Genomic DNA, 18,757 nt, shown 5'->3' with positions numbered 1-18,757 from the left:
AGTGTGCACATTTTCAACTGCCTTCGGATGGGGTAGTTTTTACAACAAAAAAGCTTGATAAATGTCTAATAACTAATGTTGAGGACAGCGCTGCTCCTGTTTCTTGTTTTTGCTGAGGTTGATATAGTGTTTGCATAACACAAAAGGTCATCACAATAAATGCATAGAAATGTAAGTTTACGAAACTCAAGATCAATATGCGAGTATGGACTGTTTGCTAAAGATTGTGTTGCAGCTGTTGATGTGCTTGGTGTAGCAGCAAGTGGTTGTCCTGCGATCTCTGTGTTGCGGCTCAAGCAAAGTTGTTGGGGTGCAAGTAGTTTATGTGTTTTGTACTATATTTGATGTGCCAAAGGAGTATTTTTTGGATTGATCACACCTTGAAAGAGTTGTTTGGCAACTTTTATAGGTTACTATTGGTTGGTGTGTTTCAGTTATTATGTGTTTGGACTTCGCTTGAATGTTTAAGGGACGCATTAGATATTCCATAATACAGAAATACTTTGTACTTAGGGACATCCAAATCTATTTTTTGAAGAACGGTTGAATTCTACATCCACCTCTAGAACTAGTGGGAGGGTAGTATAAGTGTTTGACAGGTTACACTACATGTTTCTATGTAGCTAAAGAAAAGTTAGCTTGGTTATGTATGGGCATGCTCTCATACAAAACTCAGCAGTCAGCATTCAGGATTGTAAAGGCTTACCATAGGAGTGACTGATGAGTTTAAATATGTCAGTTTACAAAAGAGAAAACAAGTACGATTGTTTTACATTAGAGCTATACAGACCTGAATGACTATGCATGTAAATTCATGAAATCTTTTTTGAAGGTTTGTAAGAAAGCAGTGAAAGGGTGTTTAGAAGCAATACTGTCCAGCATAAAAAGTGCATCAGTATTTGGACACTCCTGCAGTCTAGTCTTGTGTCCAAATTATCTTAAAAAGTAATGTTGAGACACACTTTTTTTCTCACCTGTTACGATTTGCATAATGCTTTTAGAGTTGGAGCAGACTTCGTCTAACATTGCTACTTAATTTTCTTTTTGAAATTGAGTAATTATTGTATATATATATATATTCACTGAAAAAACCATAGGTTTCACACCAGTTATAGTTAGGAATTAACATTTAAAAAACCTATTAAATTCACTGAAAAAACCATAGGTTTCACACCAGTTATAGTTAGCTGGAAATTTTACTGACATAAAACCATTGAAATTCCCACGTTATAGTTAGTTGGACTCACTATAACTTGCGCGCCTGCAATGCACAGCTGATGATGTCACATATTACATCACTCATGACATGGTCAGTGACATCACTCATGACATCACTGATGACACCATCCAGTAAATGTGTGTCTTTCTGAAAAATAAATGTGTTTTATATATGTATATGTAAAGGTCGATGGAAGAATAAATGTTTAAATAAGTGTCTAAATGGATGTTTTTTTAAAAAACATTGATTGGTTAACTGGCTTATTAAGTGTTTCTTAGTGAATACATATATTAGCGAGTAATGTATAAATATTTAAATATATGTATCAGTGTTTCACTTTGTGTATAAGTGGCTGCATGGGTTGGTGAGTACCTACATGTGTGTGTATATGGGTTATTAGATTTTTTTTAGTATCAGAATGAGTGTCTGTATGGTTTGGCGGGGGTATTACTTAGCACATAGATGCATCAATGACTGACTCACTGTTTGTATGTGTTTTGAAGACAGCATATGTGTAGGATTGTAAGGGTGGATGAGTGTGTATATGTGTGTGTTAGTGAGTGAATGACTGTCTCACTAGTGTCTTTATCAGTAACGACATGTGTTTTAATCTAGTATATGTGAGTATTGATGTATATAAGTGAGTATATGTGAGAGTGAGAGATTGTAAGAGTTCCTGTTTAAATAAGTATGTGTTTCTATAAGTGCTTGTTTAAGAAAGTAAGTATGTGTATGTTTCCTTAGAAGTAAGGTGGTAGTGTGTGTATAGTTGTATATGCAAATAAATAGATGTTCAATAGTTTATTTGCATGTGTGAGTAACTTTTGAATGACTGTCGGTGTGCAACAGGATGTATAGGTGTATCACTACATATGATGAGTGAGTACATGTATGAGTGACTATATAGAACTGTTGGTGAATGAGTGGAAGTGTATATAGATGGTGGAATTACTGAATTGGTTGTTCTAACTGGTATGGGTATCTCCATTTTTTGAAAATGTTAGTTTCTATTTTTGAATATGTGTTTCAAGGGTTACATTACACTGAAAGGAGGTCTGTCACTCTGTCACAAGGATGGTGTCATCAGTGATGTCATGAGTGTTGTCACTGACCATGTCATGAGTGATGTAATGTGTGACGTCATCAGCAGTGCATTGCAGGCGCGCAAGTTATAGTGAGTCCAACTAACTATAACGTGGGAATTTCAATGGTTTTATGTCAGTAAAATTTCCAGCTAACTATAACTGGTGTGAAACCTATGGTTTTTTTCTGTGAATTTAATAGGTTTTTTAAATGCTAATTCCTAACTATAACTGGTGTGAAACCTATGGTTTTTTCAGTGAATTTCATAGGTTTTTTAAATGCTAATTCCTAACTATATATAGGGCCTTAAACCTATGTTTTTTTCAGTGAATTTTAAAGGTTTTTTAATAGCAAACTTCTATAGCTATGAAATGTAATATTTTTTAAAATGAATCCTATATTGTATATTTATGTAATACTATTTTTTGTATGTATATTGTTCATGTTTTTTAATTTTTTTAATTTTTTTTGCCCTGGAGCGCTCCCGGTGCGCGTACCGGTGAGCACACCGGTAAGCGCAGTCTTCCAGCGCGCCCCGTGCGCGTACCGGTGTGGGTCCCGTTAGTGCACCCCCCCAAAAAAAATAATTAAGGAGTGAGCATGAGGAAAGGGGACAGAGAGAGTGATATTAAGAGAAAGAGAGCTAGAGGGAGGAACACAGAGGGACTGTGTAATAGATAGTAAGACAGAGAAAAGGTGTAAGAGGGTGTAACTGAGAAAAGGAAAATGAATAAGGGAGCGAAAGAAGAGAAGAGAGAGGAAGAAGACTAAAGCAGAGGTACTGGGAGAATGTGAGTGGGTGTTGAAAGTAAAGGGAAGGAGAGTAAAGGATGGGGAATGAGGGGTGGTGACGGAACCGGAGTAAAGGAACAGAGGTGAGGGAGGGTAAGAAAAGAGCAGTGAGTGTAATTAAAGAGGGGTGAAAGAAGGTGGATAAAAGTGAATAAGGGTAAGACATGGGGAGTGACAGGAAGAAAAGACAGAGAGAGTAAAGGAAGGAGTGAAAGAAAGGGACTGAGTGAAGCAGAAAAGAAAGGTAAGTGAATGAGTGTGGGTGATTTATAAGGAGTGAGCATGACGAAAGAGTAGTGACAGAGTCAATCAATCAATCAGTGACACTTGTAAAGCGCGCTACATACCCGTAGGGTCTCAAGGAGCTGGGGGGGGGGGGGGCGCTACTGCTCGAACAGCCAGGTCTTCAGCTTCTTCCTGAAGGAGAGGTGGTCTTGGGTCAGGCGCAGGTCGGTCGGGAGGGAGTTCCAGGTCTTGGCGGCCAGGTAGGAGAAGGACCTTCCTCCTGTAGTCGCTCTTCGGATGCGGGGGACGGCGGCGAGGGCGTGGTTGGCTGATCGGAGGTGGCGTTTGGGAGCGTAGAAGTTGACTGGGCTGTTGAGGTAGCTCGGGCCTTGGTCGTGTAGGGCCTTGTGTGCGTGGGTGAGGAGGCGGAAGGTGATTCTTTTGTTGACGGGGAGCCAGTGAAGGTCTCTCAGATGTCCGGAGATGTGGCTGGTTCGTGGGATGTCGAGGATGAGTCTGGCTGAGGCGTTCTGGATCCGCTGGAGTCTCTTCTGGAGCTTGGCGGTGGTACCGGCGTAGAGGGCGTTGCCGTAGTCCAGTCGGCTGGTGACGAGGGCCTGGGTGACGGTCTTCCTGGTCTCGGTGGGGATCCACCAGAAGATCTTCCGTAGCATGCGTAGGATGTTGAAGCACGCCGAGGAAATGTTGTTGACTTGCCTGGTCATGGAGAGGGAGGAGTCCAGGATGAAGCCCAGGTTTCGTGCATGGTCTGTCGGTTTGGGTGCGGTGCCCAGGGCGGGAGGCCACCAGGAGTCGTCCCAGGCGGAGGGTGAGGAGCCCAGGATGAGGACCTCCGTCTTGTCCGAGTTCAGTTTCAGGCGGCTGGTTGTCATCCACTCGGCTACCTCTTTCATCCCTTCGTGCAGGTTGGCTCTGGCGGCGGCGGGGTCGTTGGTCAGGGAGAGGATCAGCTGGGTGTCGTCGGCGTAGGAGATTATGCTGAGGTTGTGTTTGCGTACGATGGCCGCGAGGGGGCTCATGTAGACGTTGAAGAGGGTGGGGCTCAGAGATGATCCTTGGGGGACGCCGCAGATGACTTCGGAGGCCTCTGACTTGTACGGTGGAAGGCGGACTCTCTGTGTTCTTCCGTCGAGGAAGGAGATGATCCATTCCAGCGCCTTGTCCTGGATGCCGATGTTGCTGAGGCGCCGTACTAGGGTGCGGTGGCAGACCGTGTCGAATGCCGCGGAGAGGTCTAGGAGGATGAGGGCCGCTGTTTCTCCCTTGTCCATCAGGGCTCGGATGTCATCGTTGGCGGCGATGAGGGCGGTCTCGGTGCTGTGGTTGGCTCGGAAGCCGGACTGTGAGGGGTCGAGGGATCTGTTCGTCTCGAGGAAGGCGGCCATCTGCTTGTTGACGGTCTTCTCAATGACTTTGGCTGGAAACGGGAGGAGCGAGATGGGGCGGTAGTTCTTGAGTTCGGTGGGGTCCGCTGTGGGTTTCTTGAGTAGAGCGCTGAGTTCGGCGTGCTTCCAGCTCTCAGGGAAGGTGGCGGTGTCGAAGGATGTGTTGATGATGTCTCGCAGGAGGGGTGCGATGACAGCGTCGGCCTTGTTGAAGACGTGGTGAGGGCAGGGGTCGGTCGGTGATCCGGAGTGGATGGAGTTCATCGTGCGGATGGTGTCTTCGGTGCTGATCGGGGTCCAGGCGTGGAGGGTGGTGGTGGGGGGCGGTTGTTCGGTCATGGTGTGCGTTGGTTGGTTGTTGAAGCTGCTGTGTATGTCCGCGATCTTGTTGTGGAAGTATGAAGCGAGGGAGTTGCAGAGGTCTTGCGATGGGGTGATGTCATTGTTTCCTGCGCTGGGGTTGGAAAGCTCTTTCACGATGTTGAAGAGTTCCTTGCAGTTGTGTGCGTTGTTGTCCAACCGGTCCTTGAATGCTGTTTTCTTGGCGGCGCGGATCAGCTGGTGGTGTTTCCGGGTGGCGAGTTTGAAGGAGGTCCTGTTGTCCGGTGTCGGTTCCCTTCTCCAGACTTTCTCGAGGGCTCGGCAGTTCTTCTTGGAGCTCTTGAGTTCGTCGGTGAACCATGGGGCCTTCTTGCTGCCGGGTCTGCTAGGCGGGGTCCTCAGTGGGGCGAGTTCGTCCGCGCAGCTGCTGATCCACTTCGTGAGGTTGTCGGTGGCCTGGCTGGGGTTCGCTGAGCTGGCAGGAGGGTGCTGGCTCAGGGAGGTGGCGAGCTGGTCTGCTGTGATCTTGTTCCAGCATCTGCGGGCGGCCTGTTGCTGGTGGTGGTGGGTCGTCGTTCTCTTGAGGGTGAAGTGGACGCAGCTGTGGTCCGTCCATTGAAGCTCAGTGGCGTGGCTGAAGTCGATGTCTGTGCTGGAAGAGAAGACTGCGTCGAGTGTGTGTCCGGCGAGGTGGGTGGGGGTGGACACCAGTTGCTTGAGTCCCAGGTTGGCGAGGTTGTCGAGCAGGGTGCTGGTGTTGCGGTCGTTGTTGTTCTCCAGGTGGAAGTTGAGGTCCCCCAGGAGGATGTAGTCAGCGGAGGGGAGGGCATGTGGGCTGACGAAGTCAGCGATGTCCTTGCTGAATTGTGTGCGTGGTCCAGGGGGTCGGTAGATCAGGGTGCCTCTGAGGGTGGTCTTCGGGTTGGTGTGGATCTGGAAATGCAGGTGTTCGGCGCTGGTCAGGGTGTTGTCGGTGCTGGTCGTGAGACGGATGGTGCTCCTGTGGACGATGGCGATGCCTCCTCCCATCTGGTTGGCGTTTCGGTCCCTCCCGACGATCTTGTAGCCCTCTGGGATAGCGATGGCGATGTCGGGAGCTGAAGAGGCGTTCATCCAGGTCTCTGTGAGGAAGGCAACGTCTGGGGCTGTGGCGTCTAGGAGGTTCCAGAGTTCGATGGCGTGTCTGTGGACGGAGCGGGTGTTGATCAGGATGCACTTGAGGTGGGTGCTGCTGGTGTTTGACTTGGCGGGTGTTGGTGCGAGGCAGGTCCGGATGCAGGAGAACTTGCAGGCGTGGCAGCTGAAGGGTCCGTGGGAGTGACGTGGTGTGGCTTGGTGGCACTCTGGACGTCGGCCGGTGTTGAGTGCGTTGAGGAGAGTGAGAGGACAGAGACAGTGAGGGTAACAGAGACGGAGTGAGGGAACGGGAGTGAGGAACTGTGAGGACAGAGGGACTGAGAGAAGAAGTGAGAGGAGTGGAGTAAGTGAGTAAGGGAAAGGGAATGAGTGAGGGAGTGAACGAAGTGAACACAGGGTAAGGGAAGTAAAGCAGGGGGATTGAAAGAAGTTGAATGTCGTAGGAAAGTAAGGAAAAGAGAAGTAAACATGGAGTATAAGAATAAGTGAGGGAAGCAGAGTAAGGAAACACAGGTGAGGTAGGGTGAGAGAAAAGTAGTGAGGTTAAAGCAAAGGGCGATGACAAACTCTATTTTTTTTGTCACACTTACCATATAATTAATGTAAACTTAATTACATGTTTTTACTACATTTTATGTCTGTGAAAGAGAGAAGAAAAAATGAGTTATAATTAGTAAAATATATATTTTAAAATAGAAGAGACAGGTCAAGAGGTTAAAAATCATAAAAGTGTACTAAGAAATTAAGTAAGAGTGAAGGACACAGAAAGGGAATTCAAGTAATGTAGAAGGACTAAAAGAGGGAAAAAGAAATAGAAGGAGAGCAAATTACTAAGAGTAAGGCAGATACATTCAGTGACAGAGAGGAAGAGAAGAAGAGAGAAATGAACTGAAGGTAAGTAGGATACTAAAAGAATGTGAGTTAGCAAAACTAAATCAAGAAAGAGGAGTAAATAAAAGGGGAATGAGTGAGAGAGAAAGGAGTCTGATTGAGGATGCATTTACAAGAATGAGGAATGGAAGATGACTGAGAGTGAGTGAAGGGGAGTCACAGAGTGAAGGGATGAAGGGAGTGAGGATAATATAGAAGGATTGAGGGAAAAGGAGTGAACTATAGAATACATTGTACAACATGTTAGATAGTTTATTTTTGCTATTCTCAGAATATATTGAATTTCACTAAAAACAGTGAGTTCAAACTATTCATCATATGACAGCGGGAAAAAGAACACAATCTAAAAGATTGTGTTTAAAAAAAAACATATAAACCTACAAATCACATATATACACTAATTTTTGATTCACTTACTTTTCCTTGAGGCCAAATAGTAGATCGTGAAGGTCCTTTTCGTTGGAAAATACTCTGCTGTTCTCTAAAACTTCCATTTCATCGACTTTCTATAAAAAAAGCTCCAAGAACATCTGAAATATGTCTCAATGTTTTCATTTCCTCCTTGTGTTAAGTCATGACTCTTTGCTCATTCCTTCACCTTTCCTTAGGGCCAAATAGTGTCAGATATATCAGTATGTTTTCAAATTACTCAAAACAAACTCTGAAATTACCGTTTTCCCGACGTTCTGAAAGAAAAGCTCATTCAACATTTTCACAATGTTTACATTTTCATATTCCCATCTCTGGATCACTCATGTTTAACATTTCCTATAATACTGATATCACTTACTATGAGATCCACTTACAGTACCTATATGAGAACTTGATTTTTTATATTATGTTGATCACTTTTACTCACAATATAATTTTAAACAGTAGACTAACTTTTATTAACTGCTCCCGTCTTCATAGGCCAATTACCTTTAGTTAAATTTTGGTTCTAAAAACACTAGGTAAGAATATTTAGGTCAAAAGGCAAACGTTGTTTGAAAGTCAAATGAGTATCATTACAGTAGGTCCAGCCTTTTCGACATTTTAAATAAGCTGTATAATGACCTGATGTTGTCGAAGGACCGTCATGATAAATAATAGCTACAGTTGCAAAGGTTCTTCTTGAAATTGATAACTGAGAAGCCACGAGATTTTTAATAGAAGTTGTCAATTTAGTTCCATCAGGTCTACATCTTTGGAACATAAAAATGACATACTGGCCATAAGTTTGTATAAATAATGTGGACAGCTTTGGACACTTACATTGGGTACACACCATATTATGATCAGCTGCTTTAACTAGATTATTAAAGACATTGATTTGCAGTCTGGTAAAGTCAAATATATAAATCTTTCAGTGTCTATTCTAGTACTACTTGATAAACTACAATTATCGCAGTCATGCTGCCATTGATAAGAAAGGCTAAAAAGATTTTCTACATCTACACCTTCATCTTCCAATACACCTAACATATACATTAAAAATTCCTGACAATCCTGCTGAATGTTCTGTGAAATTTTTTTTGGACCAGAACATATGTCTAAAAGATTTCGAATTTCTGAAACACTTTCTATTTTTGCTCTATCACTGCTACATTTCTCAAACACAGAATTCAATAAACCGCAGAATCTTTGATCCCAATTTTCAACAATCTGTTCTTGTAAAGTTTGAAGAGAAAAAACAACATTAACCACTACATTAGCATAGCAATTGACACCAGAACTGTTTTCAAACTGAAATCCAACAACATCTTCAACAGAATCCTTTTTCTTTCTGCTTACAATTATAGTTTTATCTACTTTTTGTCTTTTTGCTACTACCTCACTGCAATTATTCTCATTTCTTCTTTTTTGGCCTACCATACGTTTTTCAAACAGAGGATATTGAGGAAAATGTGGAGCATACTCTCTTCTTTACCTATTGTATTCTTTAACACAATCTAGATCTGCACAAATCTTTGTCTCATCACACTTAATCAAGTACAATTCTGATAAAGTTCTGACTCGTGATAATGCCACATATGCCATACCCTCTTTAAATACAGAACTTCCAATGTTCAACAAAGCACTATCTACTCTTAAACCTTGAGATTTATGAATTGTCACCGCATATGCCAAACAAATAGGAAACTGTTTTCGGCGAACATAAAGGTCTTTTACAAGCAAATATCTAGCAGAACAACGACTGATTTGCTGTACTTGCTCAATGCCATCAAATTTAATTTTTAAAACTTCAATTCCATCTTTATTTCTAAAATTCACAAAATCAACAACATGGCCCATTGCTCCATTTACCAGACCTCTTTCAACATTTAAATTCCTTCTCAAAATGATACGACAATTTAAACACACATTCCGAGTCTTTTCAAAACCAGCAGTTTTAGATATAGTCTTCTCTAATGAATCCAATTTTGTTTTCAAATTTTCTGACAAAATAATTGTTGCTCCCATATGCTCTATTTTATCTATAGCTTCCAGTTTCACAATCTCTTCATTTTCTAATTTTAACATGTTGTTGTTGAAAATGGAACATTCTTGCAGAGTTGGCATCAAACATATCCCAGATTTGTTCTCAGTAATTTTCTTAAAAATATTCTCTGGAAGAATGTTTTCATTTGGATACAAATTTGAAATGAATCATGCATGTAAAGCTTCTTTCCCATGCTCACTTAGTTTTCCGATTCTTACATCTTGTAGAATATTTTTTTAATCTTCATCCTTTGCCTGTCGCATATTTTGAAGCAGTTCTGCATATTTGAAATATAACCATATATTAACGTTTCCAATGCTTCCTAGGGACTTCCTGGCATCTTCATGCGTGAGAATTTTAAACACTGGTTGTCCTTTCACTGGAGTCAACTGCAGTAGATCTCCAAAAACAATAATGCGTTTCTCTCCAAATAACACATCATACTCTGTTCTAAGAATTTCTTGCATTCTCAAATGCACAAAAGCAAGCATTAGATTTGAGACCATGCTTACTTCATCAATGATAAGAAGTTTCATTTTCTTCAGGACTCTGGAAACTTCAGAACACGCATCTCCAGATAGCTTGTTGTATTGCAATTTATTATCATGCTCAACTGGTAGCATCAGTAAACGATGTAGAGTAATCCCTTTAATGTTATGTGCTGCCAGCCCAGTTGGAGCGGTTACAACACAAGACAGCGGTGATTCAGTCCTTTTCTGCAAATAAGTTGCAATTGCTTTAATCAGAAAACTTTTTCCAGTACCCCGCTTCCCCACTCACGTACAGTCGGACAGGCCTAAATGATGTACATGAGCACTCTTTTTTCTCATGACTAAATCCATGTTCAATCTGTTCTGTGACTTCATCATATATCTGTTTCTGCTCAACGTTTAGTTGTTTCACCAAATCTTTTAAGTTAACTACATCCTCTTGAGCTTGTTCCATAGCTCTTTCCACCTCATCCATGGCAGTTTCATTTTGGATAATTGGTCCTCCTAGTGGATCCTGACTGTCTTGGGAACTGTCTCTAGCAATCTCTGCAGCAATTGTGGCTTCTTGCTCTATTTCTTTGTTCAACATTTGCAAATAATTCGGAAAAACAGGACGTTCTATGGTATCCTTGGCTGCATTAAAAGAATCTTCGTAACAGAGAAAATCTCCAAGTAGTTCCTCTTCTGTATGCCATGGCTTAAAGAGTTGCAAAAGAGCTAAATAGTAAAATTCCCTTTTGTCTGGAGATTCGTAACTCAATTTTCGATGATTAATCAAATGGCCTTTTCTCTGCTTCACTACACATCCTTCACACCCAATGTCAGCATATTTTCCATTATTGATATCTTCTGTGATGTTCCTCTTATAACTATAGTTTTGCAGAACTTCATACAAACAAGTGTTCTTCCAAATAGAAGTGACTACTTCTATTTGGATAGTATGTATCCAACATGTTTGTCTTCAAAATATCTATACTGTTTGGTTCTTTCTCCGCCAAATACTCAATTTCTTGTACAGATTTCAAAACTCTGTTTCGTGTTGCAGAAAGACCTAGACTCACCCAAATGATTGTTCTAGATTTGGCGTAGAGACTTGCTGATGATAACCGATCAGAACATTCATATGCTCCAATTTCTCGATGCGACAACATCTTCAGACTGAAACTGTATAATTTTTTACTTATACTCTTTTCATATTAAATGTCCTCCCACATTTCCTTCAGTTCTGTCTTTTCTTTTTTTGTGATGTAAGACGTCACATATCGAGCCATAGTAATAGAGTTGTGAGCAACGAACTGAATATCCATGTTAGCATTCCACATGGACAAAATCACTGAGTTGTAGTCGTTGATGTACTTGGACTCTTCCTTTCTTTTTAAATTGTATGTATTTTTTGGTGATTTCCTCATCACAGTATGTCGCAGAGAAGACATCATATTATTTACTCTTCCTTTAGAAATCACTGGTCGTGGAAACCCGAAACTACGTTTTGTGTAGAACTTGTCATTGTTTTTAAATTTTCGACGACAGTACTTTCCACAACGATGGGATTGAAAGCGTAAAACTTGTTGCCTTAAACTGTTTTCTTCTGTAGTTTTCGGAACAGCACATGTTGAATATTCTTCAATGAAACTCATCACTCTGTCATCCGAATCAGTTCCAAATTTGGGTGCATCTTTAATCCATAACAACATATGTATGTGAGGAGCACCTCTCGCTTGATACTCCTTTCTCCAAAAGAAATCCAAAACATCTCCAAGGGAAGGATTTTTTTTGTTGGTAATAAAAGACATCATAGCTTCAAATCTATGATTGAAATATCTGCATACATTCACTGGATCCAAAGAACACAGTTCTCTAGGTGTTTTGAATTCTATATTTTGTATGTTTCCATTTGCCTCTCGTAGAAATTGAAGAAAGTTGTCCCATGCATACTCAGCACAACTAAGAGTGAGGAACCATGTAGGAGTTCCTAAGTTTCTTAGCATACATTTCAATTCCCCATGACGACGGAACCAATACTCGTTTGTACCACGCTGACATGCCATGAGATTGATTAGCTGAGATTCCAAAATACTGTCTTGAAGATTGACTTTCTCCATAAAGTCCCTCGCCAAAACATTTTGCAGATGTGCTTCACTTTTCAGTATATGGTTCACTGCATACGAAAGCCCAGACAAGTCACTTTCATACAGTAGATGAAACAAATACAGAATGCATTGATGAAACCTTGGATCTTCAGCATATAATCTTAAAGTCCGGGATTCAGCTGCTGGAATTTGAACTGGTCAATCGTCATATCGTCCACCTCGACCTGTTGGAAATAACAGTGGAAAACAACGAGCTTCCAAACTTTCTTCCCATACACTAATGGGACTTCCTTTTGTTGCTTTCATTTGAAACAAGTCAATTGCATTCCCCATTACTTCTTTGGAATGCAAAGGATGAACAGTATAATGTTCATATATTTCTTCACTTCTAGACACATAACCTTTTTCAATTTGGCCGGCTGAACAATCACTGTCTTCTTCTATAGCTGTTTCCTCTGCTCCAACACCTACATGTTTGTAGTACTCATTGTTTTTGACCAAATACAACGTTGCCTTTTTGACTTTCCTAACATCCACTAAATCTTGCCAGATTTTCTTACTCTTTGTCGGAACCCCATTAACTAGAATAACCAGAGGTTCCTCTTCCACTCTTTCTACACCAATTGTATCAATATTTTTCTTGAAATCTAGAGGCAAATAAACAACTCTTCCCTTTAATCCTCTCTGTAAATCTGAAGGAGGCAATTTCCCTATCTTAGGCTTCATGCGAACAATAGCCTGAAAAGGATGGACACATTGAATCAAAATAGATTCATAGGTATTTAAATCCATCAATTCAGAAGGAATGTCTACCAACTCAAGATCATTATGAACAGCTCTAGCAGGCATTCTGTTTTCATTTAATTTTTTGAAACAATAATTACAAATACGCTGATCAGAACTCAAATCAAAAGAATTCTCTAGCAACAAATAAGTTGCAAAATCCTTCCATTCACTATTATTTTCCATTTCACTTTTTGCATATAAATCAACTAACCTAGTCTGAATCTTATAATGAGTACGTTGACAACACACACAAGTAAAATTAGGCCTTTCACTTGATTTCACCTTAAACCTGGTAATTTCCTGGTCAGACTTTTCTGTACTTGAAATCTGTACATTGTCTTCCACATTACCTTCTATTACTGTATCAATTTCTACACTGCCCTCTTTGTCACCAAAATAACAAAACTCAATTTCTTCACAAATGTTCTTCACATCTAATTCAGATCCATGCATAAGAGCACTGTTTAACTGTTTAAGCTTAAGTGCTGCACTTTTTGCATAATACAACCTTCTCACTAATTTCCTCATTTTATTATGATGCACTGCTAACATCCTAAAACGATGAAAAACACTCTGACATACTTTTCTAGAAAGACAAGCCAGTGAATGCCCATGCAAACCTGTGTTTTCTCTCACTCTGCAAGGATCTAAGTCTTGCAACATCTTCATTTTCTGTTTTAGACTTTTCTTACAATATGTACGTAAGAAATTACGAAGCAAATGGATTGAATCCTGCCGCACACTACAAATACTACTATACTTCCAAGTATAAACTGGACACTTAGTAGGTCTCCCTAAAACTTCATCAGCTAACACCTCTTCTGCATCTCTAGACACAATTTTCTCTTTTTCCATCAGACAACCGTCTTTCACCCCATATGCTCAACCACTGGTGTCAACTGCATGCACCAAAACATTCTCCTGGAAGTAACTCTCCTCTTTAAAAAATGGCTCAGAACTTGAACTATGCATCCATTCTCCAGAAAAAAAACTTCACAAAAATGAGTCCGATTAATTATTCTTTTCCATCTACTATTCGATTTGAAAACATCAATTGCCTTGTTAAGTATCCTAATTCTATTGATTACTAAAATAAATAATTTTTTCTTACCTTCAAAAGCCTGATCAACAATCTTTTCTACACTTTTCTTTTTCTTGTAAAAAGCAGCTCTCTGTTTACCTTTCTTAAAAAATTTTAACAAATTTAAAACTACCCTATTGCGAAACATTCGTCTACGAATGTCCCTAAATTGGTTTTGCCTTCTATTCCTATACATACTGTTCTCTCCTGCTCCAGTAGTAACAATTTTGGGGGGCCTCTCCTTCCTTTTCAAATTTGCTCTCTCCTTCTGTATATTTACATTCCCATTAACATTTTTTTTGATCTACATATGTTCCGAAAAAAGACTTAGTTGTCTTACCAGGAGCTTTTTTTGTGTTTTTTGAAGTACTTGTTGTAGGGGAGTGCTTTAATTCCGTTGCTGTTTTTGATTTTTTCCGCTTGGCATCTTTCCTTCTCCTCTGCCTTGAGGGCATATTTCCTTACTATTGAAATGTTGATTTCAATCTGTGGTAAAGAAAAAAATAACACATTATAGACCACTATTAGCAAACAACAAAGCAATGGCAATAAGCAAACAATATAAACACTAGTTTACAACATATCTAAGTTTATACCACAGCAACTATATAACTACGAGTAAGACAGAGAAAAAGAGCTAGAGGGAGTAACACAAAGAGACAGAGAGAGTCAGACAAAGAAACAGGTAGAGGGAGTAAAACATTGAGAAGGAGTAAGACAGAGAGAGTGTATTATAGGTTGTAAGACAGAGAAGGGATGTAATAAGGAGAGGGAGTAAGTCAAGGAAAGGGAGAAAAAGAGTAAGTCAGAAAAAGGGTGTAAAAGGGTGTAAAACAGAGAAAGGGTGTAGGAGGATGTAAGACAGAGAGAGGGTGTTAGAAGGGAAGAGCATGTAAAAGAGACTAAAACAGAGAGAGCCTGTAAAAGGGAGAGAGAGAGTAAGTTTGAGAGAGGGTGTAAGAGGAAGTACATCAGAGAGAGGATATAACAAGAATTAGGTCAGACAGAGGGTGTAACAGGAAGAGAGGAAGAGAATAAAAAAGTCAGAAAGAGGGAGAGAGGGTGTAAAACAGACAAAAGGTGTAATATGGAGTAAGTCAGGGAGAGAATGTTACAAAGAGAAAGGTTATAAGACGGAGTAAATCAGGAAGAGGATGTAAGAGAGAGTATGACTTAGAAATTGCTGTAAAAAAGAGAGAGAGGGAATAAATCAGAGAAAGGGTGTAAGAGAAAGTAAGTCAAAGAGAAAATAATATTAATGCTTGGTAGAGAAATGTTGGTGCATAAAGGAATTGTATTTTGTAAATGAGTGAGGTTTCAGTAGAGTAATGAAATGCTTGTACATATGACCTGTGCTCTGTTTTTTTTAATGTTATTTAAAAAAAGATTTCGGGCACATGAATTGGTTTTACATTATTGACAAGGATTAGATAATATCTGCATGATTAAAAATATATTAGCACATTTCACAATCATGTCACCTGTGTTTCCTAAGATTAGTAAACAGATTGTGCAGATGAGGTGAGGCCTGTCCAGGAGTGCAGAGGAGGTGAGACCTGGGTCCAATAGTGCAATGGACAGGACTCACCTCCTCTGACCCTTGGAGGAGCCTCACCTCCTCTGTGCCCCTGGACTGGCCTCAATGTATTGGGTATAATTGATGGTAACAGGGTGCAGATGAGGTGAGATCTGACCAGGAGTGCAGATGAGGTGATGCCTGTCCAGGGGAACAGAGGAGGTGAGGCCTGTGTCCAAGAGTGCAGTAGACAGGACTTCATAAAGCCTCTCCCCCACTGCACTCTTAGACACAGGCCTCACCTCCTCAGCGCCTTTCACAATCATGAAAGCCATTTGGGCTTTCCTCACCTCCTCTGCACCTTTCGCATACATGTCAGGAGTGTTTCCTCAGATTAGGAATCAGATTGTGTTTTTTTATTCTTGCTTTCTGATATGTTTTTTGTTAATGCTTGGTAAAACATTTGTGCTGCATAGAGAAATTGTATTTTGTAAAAAACTGAGGTTTCAGTAGTGAAATGGAATTATTGTACATATGACCTGTGCTCAGTTTTTCTTAATGTTAATTTAAAAATGATTAAGGGGCAAATGAATGGCTTTAGCATTTTTCAGAAGGATTAGAAAGTGTCTGCATGATTAAATAAATATATTTGCACTTTTCACAAACATGTCAGCTGTGTTTCCTAAGATTAGGAAGCAGATTAAGCTTTTTTATTCTTCCTGTGTGTCATATTTCTTGATAATACTTGGTAAAGAAATGTTAGTGCATAGAGGAATTGCATTTTGTAAAAAAGAGAGGTTTCAGTAGTGTAATGAAATGCTTGTACATATGACCTGTGCTCTGTTTCTTAAATGTTAATTAAAAATCGATTTAGAGCACATGAATTGGTTTTACATTATTCACAAGGTTTAGATAGTGTCTGCATGATTAAATCAATATATTTGCACATTTCACCTGTGTTTCCTCAGATTAGGAAGCAGATTGTGCAGATGAGGTGAGGCATGTGCAGGGGTGCAGAGGAGGTGATTCCTGTCCAGCAGTCAGAGGAGATCAGTCCTGTTCAAGGTTGTAGAGGAGGTGAGGCCTGTGTTCAAGAGTGTAGTGGGGGAGAGGCTTGTCCAAGGGTATAGATGAGGTGAGGCCTGTCCAGAGGTAAAAAGGAGGTGAGGCCTGTCCAGGGGAGCAGAGGTGGTGAGGCCTGTATCTAAGAGTGCAGTGGACTAGACTTCATGAAGCCTCTCCCCACTGCACTCTTAGACACAGGCCTCACCTCCTTTGCACCCCTGGACAGGCCTCTCTCCCACTACACTCTTGACCACAGGCCTCACCTCCTCTGCACCCCTGTACAAACCTCACCTCATCTGTAACCCTGAATAGGCCTCACCTCATCTGCACCCCTGGACAGGCCTCACCTCATCTACACTCCTGGACAGGCCTCACCTCATCTGCACCATCTACTTCCTAATCTGACGAAACACAGGTGACATGATTGTGAAAGGTTCAAATATATTTATTTAATCTTACAGACACTATTTATTCCTTCTCAAAAATGTAAAAGCCATTCATTTGCCCCAAAATCATTTTTTAAATAACATTTAAGAAACAGTGCGCAGGTCCTATGTACAAGCATTCAATTTCACTACTGAAACCTCACTATTTCACAAAATACAATTCCTCTATCTTGCATATGTTGATATCAAGCATTATCAAAAAACATGACACAAACCAACAATAAAGAAGCTCAATCTGCTTCCTAATCTGAGTTAACGCAGTTGACATCATTCTGAAAGGCTCAAATATATTTGTTTAATATTGCAGACACTATTTATTCCTTCTCAAAAATGTAAAAGCCATTCATTTTTCCCAAAATCGTTTTTCACATCACATTTAAGAAACACAGCACAGGTCCTATGTACAAGCATTCCATGTCACTACTGAAACTTCTCAATTTTACAAAATACAATACCTCTATGCAGCAAAATCTTTTTACCAAGCGTTATCAAAAAACATGACACAAACCAACAAGAAAGAAGCTCAATCTGCTTCCTAATCTGAGGTAACGCAGGTGACATCATTGTGAAAGGTTCAAATATATTTATTTAATTAGGCAGACACTATTTATTCCTTCTCAAACATATAAAAGCCATTCATTTACCCCAGAATCGTTTTTTTATATAACATTTTAGAAACACAGCACAAGTCCTATGTACAAGCATTCCATGTCACTACTGAAACTTCTCAATTTTACAAAATACAATTCCTCTATGCAGCAAAATCTTTTTACCAAGCATTATCAAAAAACATGACACAAACCAACAAGAAAGAAGCTCAATCTGCTTCCTAATCTGAGGTAACGCAGGTGACATCATTGTGAAAGGTTCAAATATATTTATTTATTCATACAGACACTATTTATTCCTTCTCAAAAATGTAAAAGCCATTCATTTCCCCCGAAATAGTTTTTCACATCACATTTAAGAAACACAGCACAGGTCCTATGTACAAGCATTCCATGTCACTACTGAAACTTCTCAATTTTACAAAATACAATTCCTCTATGCAGCAACATCTTTTTACCAAGCATTATCAAAAAACATGACACAAAGCAACATTAAAAAACCACAATCTGTTCCAAATCTTCTCCATAGAGCATACAAGTCTCTATCTATATTAAATGAATCATTACTCACCTTTACAAATGCTTTGGGAGATTGAGAACAGTGTCAGACACACACACCAATTTTTCTTTAGCAGAGCAAAAGGTATGCACTCCAGACACTGCAACCATGACTGGCACAGAAAACCTCTAATTCTACACACATATGCCTCATGTCAATCAATAAAAACTCTTCCCTCACTATTTTCAAACCAACACCCTTCCCCCCTCAGCCCTTTCTACCTGTAACCATAGCAACTCCCTCCTCACTGAACTCTCAGGTTCAAAAGTTTATTCTCCAATGTTGCAAATAAACTCAGCAAGAATGTTTGACCTCTCAATACACCAGCTCATCCGGTGCAATGTTTCTTTAAATGACTTTTTCTTAACCATTCAAATTACTTCTTTCACAGAACACAACCATGCACCCTGAATTTCAGTTTTCAACTATCTGAATCCACCAATCATTGCTTGTGATTCAAGAGCAGTGAAACTCCACAGTTATTTTTTTGTAAACTCCTACTGTTCCAACTGCCATTTCATTTCCACACTTCATCTGACTGCACCAGAACCTTCCCTCACCATGTATTCTGTCTGGATTA

This window comes from Lissotriton vulgaris, chromosome 8, assembly GCF_964263255.1.
Source record: "Lissotriton vulgaris chromosome 8, aLisVul1.2, whole genome shotgun sequence".
NCBI lineage: Eukaryota > Metazoa > Chordata > Amphibia > Caudata > Salamandridae > Lissotriton > Lissotriton vulgaris.
Note: the sequence above shows the minus strand (reverse complement) of the source record.